Source organism: Aulonocara sp. 'chitande type north' Nkhata Bay, linkage group LG5 (assembly GCF_057382095.1).
Source record: "Aulonocara sp. 'chitande type north' Nkhata Bay isolate Kocher_YH1m ecotype deep benthic linkage group LG5, A_spYH_male_GT1.1, whole genome shotgun sequence".
In the NCBI taxonomy this organism is placed as follows: domain Eukaryota; kingdom Metazoa; phylum Chordata; class Actinopteri; order Cichliformes; family Cichlidae; genus Aulonocara; species Aulonocara sp. 'chitande type north' Nkhata Bay.
The window spans coordinates 18,283,277-18,296,444 of NC_141348.1; the positions used below are offsets into that span (position 1 = coordinate 18,283,277).

The following is a 13,168-nucleotide window of genomic DNA, read 5'->3' on the forward strand; positions in this document are numbered from 1 at the left end:
GACTGGCACTTTCCTCATACGGAGCGCCGGCCCTCTGAAGAGCCTGGCGAGTGACAGAGCACCATTCATCTCCTCATGACGGAGGACAGGGGGGTAGGGTGAGAGCGGGAGGTAGGGCTGGCAGACGGACACGCGGACAGATGCAGGGGAAGAAAGAGACGAAGACAGGTTGCAAGCAAGGCTAGATTAAGGAACACTTCTAACAGTGGGAGCAGGTAAGAGATAAAAGCATATAGGGAAGGGGAACTGGCTGCCACAGATGGGACGGGCACATGTTCTTCTTTGCTGTGCCAAGCAGCTTAAATGCCAGATGATCCATCAAGTAAATCAATAATCAGCATATTTGATATTGATTTTTTTTTTTTGCTTTGCTTTCTCTCTTTGATCAATACAGTGGAGTACAAGAGCCTTATCCCTACTAATAAAAACTTTCTTCCTTGCTGTTTCATGAGATTAGCAACTTTATTATTTGACCAGTGTTTTCCAGCTTGTGGCCATTATCGGCACAAAACAAACACCTGGTAGAGTAGATATGATTTTCATTGTTGGGTAAAAACTCTTTCTTCTCAAGACCGAGCTAAATCAGAAAGATTGTCAGGAAAGCCAAAATAATCTGCACATAAAGCCAGACGACATGGCTACAAGTGAATTTAACAGGCAGCTGAATATGATGATTGTGTCTGATAGACCACTGAGAGAGAGCCCATTAAAGCAACAGCCTACTGCTGCAGATTCAGGCACAAATCTTGGATGCTCAGCACTACCTAACAATACAATATATTTTAAATATCAAAGTCTCCCCCTCCCCTCTACTTGAAAGTCTAGTAAAAGTCAGAAACTTTGTTCTTCGGACTACAGCAGTGGTGATCAGCTTGATCTGGAAAGATGTGCACACTTCCTTTTCTCTTATAATACACAAATAATGTCATGGTCCGCGGCCCGGCGTCCGGGGTGCTGCTGGGATGTCCACGCCCACGAGCGTGGCTGCTAACCCCACACCTGCATCCCATCCCAGGCGATCACCAGGTGGACTATTTAATCCTGCCCTACCTGCTGCTCCACGCCAGTCCGTAGTCGCCTCTCAGCGGTAACGTACGCCTGCGGAAAAGAACTCGTATGACAAACTCTCCATCGGACCTAACACTGTTTTTTTCCCTGTGTACCCAGATCACAACTCGGCGTGTTTTTGTTTTCGAGCCACCTGCCTGTCCACCTGTCCGCCTGAGATTTGGTTCACATTCAGCTTCGCCGTCTCGACCCCTTTTGGAGCTCCACCCCCCTCTGGTTCACTCGGCCCGGCTATCACCGTGAGACGCACACTCCACCTTCCCTCGTATGCTGCCTTTTTTCCGCACCCCAGTAATCTGTCTCTCTTTTTGTTTTACAGCCTCTCACAGCCCCGCTCTCGGCGTTCCCTGTGCGGTCCCTCGGTTTCTTCTGGTTTCATACGTTGTTTTTCTGGCTACCCTCACGGGACACCTTTAGTTGCAATAAAAATTACTTTCTTTATTCGCTCCTACCCTAGTGTGTGTGTTCTGCTACTGGGTCCTGCCTGCGCTCGGAACTTCGGTTCATGACAGTACGGACTGGCCAGTATGGACCCAGCAGATCCACTCCGCTCCGCTATTAATAAACAGGGCGCTATCCTCGGTCGCCACGATCAGCAGCTCCAGTCTCTCCAAGACCGTTGTCAAGAGCTCAGTGACACTCAGAATAAATTACAAACTAGGCCGTCCGACCCCGTGCACCGCGGCGTGTCGCCTCCGCCGCTGGAACCCTTCCACGGGGAGCTGGACCTGTGTGGGGGGTTCCTTTTCCAGTGCTCCTTGTTTTTCAGTCGCACGCCTCACGCGTTCCCCACGGATACTGCTAAGATCTCCCACTTCGTGGGATTGTTACGGGGGCGTGCTCTAGCATGGGCTGAAGCCTACTTAAATTCTCACCCCATTCGTGATTGCGATTACGATGACTTCCTGGAGGAGTTCCAGGCTACGTTTTCCCCTCCGGTATCGGAGGACGATGCCGCGCAGAAGTTGCTGGGGCTCCGTCAGGGGCGGCGCAGTATTGCGGAGTACCTAGTTGAATTCCGTACTCGAGCGGTCGCCGTGGGTTGGCCCGATTCGGCTCTTCGTGGGTTTTTTTACGGTCGTTAAATGACCAGATGAAGGACCAACTAGCTTTTCACGAGGAGACCAGATCCTTTGATGAATTGGCCTCCCTCTCCCGTAGGATTGACAGACGCTTGCGGGAGAGGGATGCCGAGCGGTGGTCTAAGCCTATGGGCTCCGTATTGCGCCCCGGGTTTCGCGTTTCTCCGCCCCCGCCCCCAGCTGCGTGTGCGCGCTCTCCGTCGCCGCCCCCGCCTGAACCCATGCAGATCGGACGCTCTCGGCTTTCTCCGGAGGAGAGGGAACGCCGATTTCGGGCTGGAGAATGTCTGTACTGTGGGAGGCCCGGTCACCGCATCGCTGTTTGCCCGGTCCGCCCAAACGACCCGGCCCACCGGTGAGTCCGGGGATACGGGTGGGCAGCACTCTAAGCACTACTAGACCCCGATTGTTACTGTCCGTTACTATCGTGACTTCTAATCAGACTTTTACATGCCCCGCGTTAGTGGACTCCGGGGCGGAACAGAACCTTATGGATGAGAAGCTGGCTAAGAGGCTAGCTGTGTCTCTTACTCCACTCGAACCGCCCATCCCTGCGTCTACATTAAACAACCAAGTGTTTGCATACATAACTCACCAAACCGCGCCTGTACGGTTAATCACATCAGGTAACCACCAAGAGCAGCTGTCCTTTTTCACTTTTCCTGCTCCTGACACCCCGCTTATCCTAGGCTACCCCTGGTTACAGAGACATAACCCACACATAGATTGGGCCGGAAAAAGTATCGCGAGCTGGAGTGTGTTTTGTCTGGCGAACTGCCTGAGGTCAGCCGTTCCCTCCGCCTCAACGGAACGGAGGCCCGCCCCGCCACCCGCGCCGGACCTCTCTTCCGTGCCCCCCGACTATCACGATCTCCAGCAGGTGTTCAGTAAAGATGAGGCGCTCTCACTCCCGCCTCACCGTCCATATGACTGTGTTATCGATCTGCTCCCGGGTGCATCGCTGCCCTCTAGCAGATTATACAACCTGTCTCGCCCCGAAAGAGAAACCATGGAGAATTACATCCAGGAGTCGCTAACTGCAGGACGTATTAGGCCGTCATCCTCTCCCGTGGCTGCGGGTTTTTTCTTCGTGGGAAAGAAAGACGGGACGCTCCGCCCGTGCATCGATTACAGGGGGCTGAATGACGTCACCGTCAAAAACAAATATCCCCTCCCACTTATTAGTTCTATTTTTAACTCACTCCAGGGAGCTACGGTCTTCACCAAACTAGATCTGCGGAACGCCTACCACCTGGTACGGATACGTGAAGGCGACGAGTGGAAGACCGCCTTCAATACCCCACTAGGGCATTTTGAATATCTAGTGATGCCGTTCGGGTTAACGAACGCCCCGGCGGTTTTTCAAGCCCTAGTCAACGACGTGTTACGGGATTTCCTGAACGTGTTTGTTTTTGTTTACCTGGATGATATTTTGATTTTCTCCAAGACGCTCGAGGACCATCGCATCCATGTGAGGAGCGTGCTACAACGGCTGCTCGAAAATAGACTGTACGTAAAAGCGGAAAAGTGTGAGTTCCACGCCTCATCCATTTCCTTCTTGGGCTACATCCTCGCTGGTGGGCAGGTGAAGACCGACCCGGTGAAGATCAAAGCAATATTGGAATGGCCGGTTCCGGAGACACGAAAGAAGCTTCAGAGCTTCTTGGGGTTTGCGAATTTTTATCGCCGTTTCATTCGAAACTACAGCCAGGTGGCCGCGCCTCTCACCCAACTCACCTCACCCAAGGTGTCTTTCACATGGTCCCCTGAGGCCCACGCAGCCTTCGCTAAATTGAAGCGATTATTCACGTCCACACCCATTCTGACCCATCCTGACTCTTCTAAACAGTTTGTTGTTGAGGTCGACGCATCTGATGCGGGAGTCGGGGCGGTTCTTTCCCAGCGGTCTGGGCCCCTGAACAAACTCCGGCCGTGCGCCTTTTTCTCACGCCGACTCACCCCCGCGGAGAGGAATTACGACATCGGCGACAGGGAACTCCTAGCGGTAAAACTCGCATTGGAGGAATGGCGTCACTGGCTGGAGGGGACCGAACAGCCCTTCGTTATATGGACGGATCATAAAAATCTACTGTACCTTAGAACCGCCAAGAGGTTAAATCCCCGTCAAGCTCGCTGGTCTCTATTCTTCGTCCGCTTCAACTTCACACTCTCCTATCGTCCCGGGTCACGAAACATCAAACCCGATGCACTCTCCCGTCTGTATTCCCCCGACAGTGAGGCGCCCCCCCCCCCCCCCCCCCCCGCCACCATCCTGCCTGCCTCCTGCGTGGTGGGTGCTCTCACCTGGGAGATTGAGGAGACCATTCGCCAAGCGCTCCCGGGGGACCCTGACCCAGGGACTGGACCGCCAGGACGGCGCTTCGTTCCCGCCGCCCGGGGAGCAGTCATCCACTGGATCCACACAGCACGATTCGCGTGCCACCCGGGCGTGAGCAGAACGGCGCGCCTCCTCAGCAGACACTTCTGGTGGAAATCGCTACTACGGGACGTGAGGGACTACGTGTCTGCCTGTGCCGTCTGCGCTCGTAATAAATCATCCACGAAACATCCCATGGGCCAGCTCCACCCACTCACTACTCCCCACCGGCCCTGGTCTCACATCTCGCTCGACTTTGTTACCGGTCTCCCCACCTCTTCTGGAAAATGTGTCATCCTCACCGTTGTGGATCGGTTTTCTAAGGCCGCCCACTTCGTCCCGCTAGCCAAGCTGCCCTCGGCTGCCGAGACTGCCCAAGCGTTAGTCACGGAAGTCTTCAGGCTCCACGGAATTCCCCTGGACATTGTCTCCGATCGCGGTCCCCAGTTCACCTCACAAGTGTGGAGGACCTTCTGCTCCATTCTCGGCGCCAAGGTCAGTTTGAGTTCCGGTTTCCACCCGCAATCCAATGGGCAAACTGAACGCCTTAATCAGGAGCTGGAGACTATGCTGAGGTGCGTAGCCAGTCAAAACCCCTCCTCCTGGGTTACTTACCTGCCCTGGGTGGAGTACGCCCACAATACTCACACCTCGTCCTCCACTGGCTTCTCTCCTTTCGAAGCGTCCCTCGGGTATCAGCCTCCGCTCTTCCCGGAAGAGGACCTGTCCCTCTCCGTCCCGTCGGCCCCTCATCACCTCCGGCGCTGCCAACGTGTGTGGCGCTGCGCTCGCCGCGCCCTCCTGCGCGCAAAGGAACGACAGGCGCACTACGCCGATCGTCGCCGCGCCCCAGCCCCTGACTACCAGCCGGGACAGAAGGTTTGGTTGGCTGCTGGGAACATCCCGCTCCGGGGCACGTCCCGCAAACTGGCTCCCCGTTTCATCGGGCCGTACGAAGTGGACCGAGTCATCAACCCGGTGGCAGTCAGGCTCCGGCTTCCGGCCTCTCGGCGTGTGCATCCCACGTTCCATGTATCTCAACTTAAGCCGGTCCGCCTCAGCCCCCTGTGCCCTCCTTCCGAGCCCCCTCCTCCCGCCCGGCTCGTCGGCGGCCATCCGGCCTATGCGGTCCGGCGGATCCTGGATGCGCGCCGGCGCGGGCGCGGCTGGCAGTATCTTGTGGATTGGTAGGGGTACGGCCCCGAGGACCGCCTCTGGGTCCCGCGCTCCTTCATTCTGGACCCTCGTCTCATCTCTGCTTTCCGTGCTTCTCTCCGCAGGCGGGGTCCCGGCCGGTCGCCTGGGGGCAACCCTTGAGGGGGGGGTACTGTCATGGTCCGCGGCCCGGCGTCCGGGGTGCTGCTGGGATGTCCACGCCCACGAGCGTGGCTGCTAACCCCACACCTGCATCCCATCCCAGGCGATCACCAGGTGGACTATTTAATCCTGCCCTACCTGCTGCTCCACGCCAGTCCGTAGTCGCCTCTCAGCGGTAACGTACGCCTGCGGAAAAGAACTCGTATGACAAACTCTCCATCGGACCTAACACTGTTTTTTTCCCTGTGTACCCAGATCACAACTCGGCGTGTTTTTGTTTTCGAGCCACCTGCCTGTCCACCTGTCCGCCTGAGATTTGGTTCACATTCAGCTTCGCCGTCTCGACCCCTTTTGGAGCTCCACCCCCCTCTGGTTCACTCGGCCCGGCTATCACCGTGAGACGCACACTCCACCTTCCCTCGTATGCTGCCTTTTTTCCGCACCCCAGTAATCTGTCTCTCTTTTTGTTTTACAGCCTCTCACAGCCCCGCTCTCGGCGTTCCCTGTGCGGTCCCTCGGTTTCTTCTGGTTTCATACGTTGTTTTTCTGGCTACCCTCACGGGACACCTTTAGTTGCAATAAAAATTACTTTCTTTATTCGCTCCTACCCTAGTGTGTGTGTTCTGCTACTGGGTCCTGCCTGCGCTCGGAACTTCGGTTCATGACAAATAAAGCTTAAGATACAAGTAAATATGAATTATTTTTGATCACCAGGAGAGTGTCAACTCATCATAAGGTCAAAAGGAAAAAGTGACATCAGATATTTTAGTCAATACCTTTTTTTATTAATCCAGAAATGTCGTGTTTTATAAAAAAGAGTAAATTAACCAAATCCAATTCTGTAGGGTAGCAGTTTGATAGCCAGGCCTTACCACCCAGATACTTCCCTCCTCCATGGGACACCATGATGTTCCCAAGCCAGCCAAGAAGAATAATCTAAGTCTCCTGGGTCTTCCCCGGGGCCTCGTCTGACTGGAGCATGCGTAAAACACCTCAACTAGGTGTCATCCAGGAAGCATCACAGTGAGCCTGAACCACTTCCTTTACATGTGAAAGAGAATCAACACTGCTCTTAAGGTCTAGCAAATGAGCTGAGCTCGACCTCCTATTTTCAGGGATTTGTTGAGTGTTTTGCTTGCTGAAGGACAAACTGACACAAGAAGCCAGCAATTCAACTGTAACAGGTGACCCGTTCTCTACTTGAGACCCACAGCACCTACACTCACAGATAGTAGTGTTTTGTCTCTGAGCTCTTGTTCTATTCTAACACTGAAGTTTCACTTCAACACCTCAACATGACTTCTTCGAAAGTCATATTGATTTTCCAGTGTATTAAAAAAAAGTATCATCACCATTCCAGGCCTTCCAGTCTTTGTTTCTATGCTCTTGAGCATGTTATGTTACTGATTTGTGCTAAAGCAACATGCATTTACCTTTATTAACCCAGAAGATTTACAATTTGTAAAAGATGATTTCACATAAAAACATGCACAGGTGGCAGCATGTACTTATATTGTCCTTTGGAGATTTCTAGTAAACACACACACTTGTACTGGCACAGATTTGAATTTAAAAAAGAAATGAAAGCAAAGATGTGATGTGAGATAATATTGCAGTTTGTTAATGCTTTAAAACTTTTAAATTAAAATTCAAATAGTAACATAATTGGTCATGTAAGCCTTAAACAAAGAAGATGAGCAGTTAGTCCCACAAAGACCCCAGAGTTCCTCGAGATATCAAATATCAAATTATCATAAGTGCTTAGAAGATGTCTGCCATTGGTGAAATCATCCCGAGCTCTTGATTAAGAGCACTGAGCAGATCAAATACACCCTCTCATTACATATAATTAGATAAAGTATAAATATGCATGAGCCACGGATGAGCATCTCCATCTCTTGATCGCTTTTAGGGGTCAACTTTCTTGCTCTTTCACAGACTGTGGAACACTGTGTCAACTCAGGTGTGCTCCAAAACAAGTCTGATTAAAAATTCAAGCAAGCAGTGGAGAAAAACACGCCCCACTGTTCAACACAAATCTAATTGCATCGCCTGTTTCCTCTGCTATCGCATTACCTGTTGGCGAGATGACGGATCGCTGAGCCCAAACAATGCTATTAGAAATTTGGTGCCACTGACTCAGATCGCAGGTTCAGTTTTGCAAGTAAACATTGTTGTGATACTGGAGAGTCTGATTAATTATGATAAAACAATTATGTTTATGACAGAAGCACTGGTAGACTAATGTCTCGGAAAACTCAAATCCATAATCATAAATAATTAAATTTGTCTTAATTGATGACTCGCTTACCTTCAAACCACATGTAGAGAATCTTGTGAAAAACCTGAAGTTAAAACTGAGATTTTATTTTCAAAATAAGTTGTGTTTCTCTTTTAATACAAAGAAGCGGCTTGTTGCTGCAACATTCTTGCCTGTGCTGGATTATGGTGATATTCTATATATGAATGCTTCTGCTCAATGTCTTCGAATGGTTGATTCTGTGTATCATGCTTCTCTGAGGTTCATCACTAACTGTAAATTTCAGACTCACCACTGTGAGTTATACTCTCAGGTAGGATGGCCTGCTTTGGTAAGTCGGAGGAACTCTCATTTATACAGTTTTATATATAAGGCGATACTTGGGTTGCTGCCTTCTTATATATGTTCCCTGCTTGTAATGAAACATGCTGGTCGGTATTCTCTTCGTCCGCATGGTTACTTGTTGCTTTCTGTTCCATTTGCCCGAACTGAACTTGGTAAAAGAGCTTTTGTCCATTTAGCACCCTCGGCCTGGAACAAACTGCAGAAGGAATGGAAAATGACTGAATTCATTTCATTAAGTGATTTTAAATCTAAACTACGAATCCTTGAGGCCAAGTCCATAACATGCAACTGTTTCAATTAGATTGATTGTCATTTTAACTGACTTTTTATTTTATTTGAATTTTATTGAATTTTATTTTTATTTTATTTGTATTCTTTCACTTATTGTTGCATGTGTGTTGTTGCTGCCTGTGTTTGAGTAATTTCTGTAACTGTGAGACATCTGCTGCTGCCTATCTTGGCCAGGTCTCCCTTGAAAAAGAGGTTTTTAATCTCAATGGGATCTTCCTGGTTAAATAAAGGTTAATAATAATAATAATAATAAAAATTTTACAAAATGTCACCTTTTTAATGAATTCTGTGGGCTTAGAATTGAAGGAGTTTAGAGCTTGATTTTGCACGTTGGGATTACTGGGATTATGTTGTGGTGCTGACAAAGTGGTAAAGCTGCTACCCATAGTGTTTTTACCCTTTTTAACTTCCATGAAATAAAAAAAAAAGTTCTCAGGAACACAGGTTGCTGTCTTTTTTGGGTTTTTGGGTTGTTTTTTTGGGGGGGGGGGTTCAATCTTCACCAAAAACCCTGAAATAGACAGTGATTTGACATCGCAGACTGCCTTGACCTTGAATTGATCCAACGAATTCAATGGGACTTGATTTTTATTTGGCAGACACACACTTCCACAGTGGTTTGTACAAGAATCCAATCAGTGTGAGACTTTTTAAAACTTTCTGTCAATGGTTCTTTGCCACGTAAGAAAAAAGAAGAAAGAATACAATGAAGATGATGATGTGGAAAAAAGCAGATCACAAAATCAGCCTGCACCTGTGTTAAAAAATAAAAATAAAATGAACTACAAGGAATTTAGACTGACTGTACTTATACATACATATAATAGGCAAATGATTTTAAACCTCAGAATGCATATCATCAGCCATGAGTCAGTGTTTCTGTGTATTTGTGCATGTGCACATGCTGTGAAAAGCTGTTTGTTTTTAGATTTTTTTTCTCCCGCTGTGTGTGGCAGATGGAGTCAGGCTCAAAGTGACACAGCTATAAAGCAACACCTGGTGGAGATGGGCTGGTCAACCGCTACATCTGTGGCCATCGGGATTGAGTGCGTGTATGAGTGTGTAGATACATGTGTGTGCCTTACAGCCAGCAGAAGTGTTGGCACACCGCGACCAGTGTGGGTGATGGTGCCAGCCTGAATTATCGGTGAGATGTGCCAAAAAAAACGGGAAAACACATCAGCTAGAAGATGCAAAAATTTTAAAAAAGGTAGGTGTGGAAATATGGATTACCTGATTTTTATTTTTAGGCATTGTATGCATGTAGCGTTTGATAAAATAAAAAGTATTTGCAACGCTTTGCAAATTGAGTGGCTTACAGTAAAACAGAGATATGACTTTTACAATGAAGAGTTATTTTCCTCTTAAGGCTGGGGTACTAGCTCAATTTCCATTTCCCTAGGTCATTAACTGCCTTGCCCCCAGCTTTCCTGTCTTCTCTCCACTCACCTAAAACAATAAAGGTTAAGAAGCCCCAAAAAATAAATTAATCAACTTGATCTTCTAGCGTTTGTGAAACGCAGCAGTCATAGATAAAATGTTTCGCTTGCAAACACACGTTTGGTTTGCCTTAATTTAGTTTGCATAAATTCTAAAGCTATGAAAAAAGAAATCTCAGAGATAAGTGCCTTTATAACTCATGCACATGAATTCCAGACAGCGTCAGTGAGAATCAGGTCGGGACATTGTCTGAATTTGCCCTTTTTCACAAGTAGCACACAGCAGGAGACAGTCCTCTTTAGATCCATTCTCACCAGAGGAACAGCCAAGCCCACTAACATCAAGTGTTGTCCAGAAGTGGCCACGGCCACCCGCAGGCATCTTATCGTCAAGCACATCCTCATACAGTAGGACCAAAGAAACATCCAGTAAGCTCTGCTTTTTCCAGGAGAGCTTTGTTTTTGGAGAGCCATTTCCCTGCAACACTTGTTCGCACTTGGACAACAGCATGCCAAATTTAAATAAGATAAGATAAGATAACCTTTATTAGTCCCACACGTGGGAAATTTGTTTTGTCACAGCAGGAAGTGGACAGTGCAAAAGTTATGAGGCAAAAATTAGGATACAATAAGAATAAATACAGTACACAACTGTACAGAATAGAATAAAATAAAATACTATATACAGTAGAATAAAATAAAATAAATATACAATAAGATAAAAATAGAATACAAATACAAATGCTATATACAACTGAGTAAAAATACAACGATGACAGAAAGGATTATTGCACTTAGTATTATTGCATATGTATGGATGTGTGTGTTTGATCAGTTAAAGTCTTTATAGTTGTTGCTTTTGAGCTTTATTAAGAATTAAATAAAAATGCAGCAAGTGTTGCTGATTTGTTAAATTAGTTGAAATTTATGTGCCACGTGGTGTACTTCTAAATGTCAATCATCTCATCCTATAACTGATAAGAATGAGTGATTAAAACCATGACAATGACTACTTGATGTGCAGTCATTTGCTACTGAAGAAACCAAGGTAGCTGTTTCAGCCTGGCTACCTCCATGTGCTCATAGGTGGTTGCTGCACTTTTTGCATTTCTCTCAGTAGAATGGAAATTCTTTTAATTAGACCGTTTAAAGATGCTGCAGCTGATCCGACCTCCTATGGGAACAGTTGAAAGATGGAGGAAGGACCTTTGCAGCATGTTCAGGAATAATTACACTTAAAACGCTAATTACTGTTTATATTTTTAAGCATAGTATTATTAGTATTTTTTTTATTTGTCCTGTCCTACAATGAGTTGCTGTGATGATTTAGCAGCTATTCATGCTATTCAGCTCCTTTAGTTTCATGTGAGACAGGAAGGATGGCGCAATCTGCATTTCCATAAACATTTCCTAATATGGTAGTTACTGTGCAACATGAAAAAAAAACAACAACAACAAAGACCGGCTGTTTTCACTGCTTTTTATTTCACAGGAAAGTAAATGCAACCAAAATTCTTCATATTCTTCAATTCAAATTTTCTTGCCCTTCAAATGTATTTGCCTGTGCTGTTCATCATAAACAGCAGATTATAACTGTACCTACTTTGATATATCTGCATGGTTAAGAGATTGATGCAGCCATCTCCACCCTATCAGCCATGACATAGCATGACAGAGACTAACATTATCATAAAAGAGCATCAATTTAACTCCAGTAACGTTTAGATAGCTGTGTTTTGTTTATTCACCTTTTGTTCATTACTTATCTGCTTTAATCATTTATGCATTCCTCCTGGCTATTTGTAGTAACAGCTGATTAGATCTTTCACATAGCCCATGGCTAGCACAGAAATACCCCCTAGGGTACTTCTGCCCCTGGTAGGGAATCAACAACTTGTAGAAAAATTCAGGCCTGTATTGCATATGTGAAAATATTTTACGCCAGAACGTGGCTATCAACTTCCCAACCACCACACAATACAAATATAGTCTCATAGACAATGATGGGGGGGAAGTGTCAACGTGCATCATACAGCAAATAATCTTGTTTAAGTCAGTTACAAGATCCTAATGTCCTTTTCTGAAGTTGTAAAACACACAACAAAAGTTGGTACATAAACTTTACTTTCTTCTTCATATCACCAAACACATGCGGCAAAATTAAAAACTCATTACATTTGAAATGCTGACTAAAGTTTCTCAAGTTTGCATGTCGGGTGACTCCTGCTTCTTCTGCTGTGTCTCTACCTGCCTCTGCCCACCTTACTTCACAGTTAGCCATTCGGAGCCCTTTCTTGTACCAGCAGCCCACAGCCCAGCCAGTCAGAAGTCATTACACCCGCTATTAACTCCTGCTCAGCTTCATTAGGCATGCAAATTGAGGAGGGACAAAGACTTGAAAAACTTTACTCTGTTCCACACCCCCCTCCTCCTCCCTCTCTTTCTTTCCTTCCCGTCCTCCCCGCTGCCAAACTCCCACCTGTGTTCAATTAAGCCTGGATCTGTATTGAACAGTCTGATGTGAGAATTTGTGTCGAGTCTCCATAGTATGGAGAATCTAATTGGCAAAATATCTGACAACTGCAGGTTCAGTAGCGTGACCTTAGAGGTTTGAAAAAAAAAAACCAAATCTGGGCTTGCTGACTGCATTGCTGTCACAGGGTGATTATCAGTTTGCAACATGCATAGATGCACTCACACAGTACACAACTTTACTGTCATCGTGCAGCCTTTCCTCCAGATTCCTCATTGTGTTAAATTTCACACTGTGGATAATGTGAAATTGTGAATGGCAGTTACCACAAATAGCTTCTTCAAATATTCACATGGATCACTATTATTTCAAAATTTCAGCAGTTTATTATGTGCGATCACGCACAACTGAAGGTGAATGTGGAGATCTACAATTTACCAATGTGCTAAGCTGGTCATAATTTTAAATGGTGTAGGTTTCACATTTCACTCCATGACCTCCATTCCTCTTTAGTAA

At 46.8% G+C, this 13,168-nt stretch overlaps 2 long non-coding RNA genes across 2 annotated transcripts; both read left to right on the forward strand.

The window, feature by feature from the left end:
• The first annotated feature begins 930 nt into the window (after positions 1-930).
• LOC147330188 (uncharacterized) lies at positions 931-2,069 on the forward strand. The gene is made up of 3 exons (XR_015129234.1): positions 931-1,087; positions 1,168-1,307; positions 1,388-2,069. It is a non-coding gene; the product is annotated as an uncharacterized LOC147330188 (long non-coding RNA).
• A 3,788-nt stretch (positions 2,070-5,857) lies between these two features.
• LOC147330189 (uncharacterized) lies at positions 5,858-6,502 on the forward strand. Its single transcript, XR_015129235.1, has 3 exons — positions 5,858-6,019; positions 6,100-6,239; positions 6,320-6,502. It is a non-coding gene; the product is annotated as an uncharacterized LOC147330189 (long non-coding RNA).
• Positions 6,503-13,168: the final 6,666 nt, after the last annotated feature.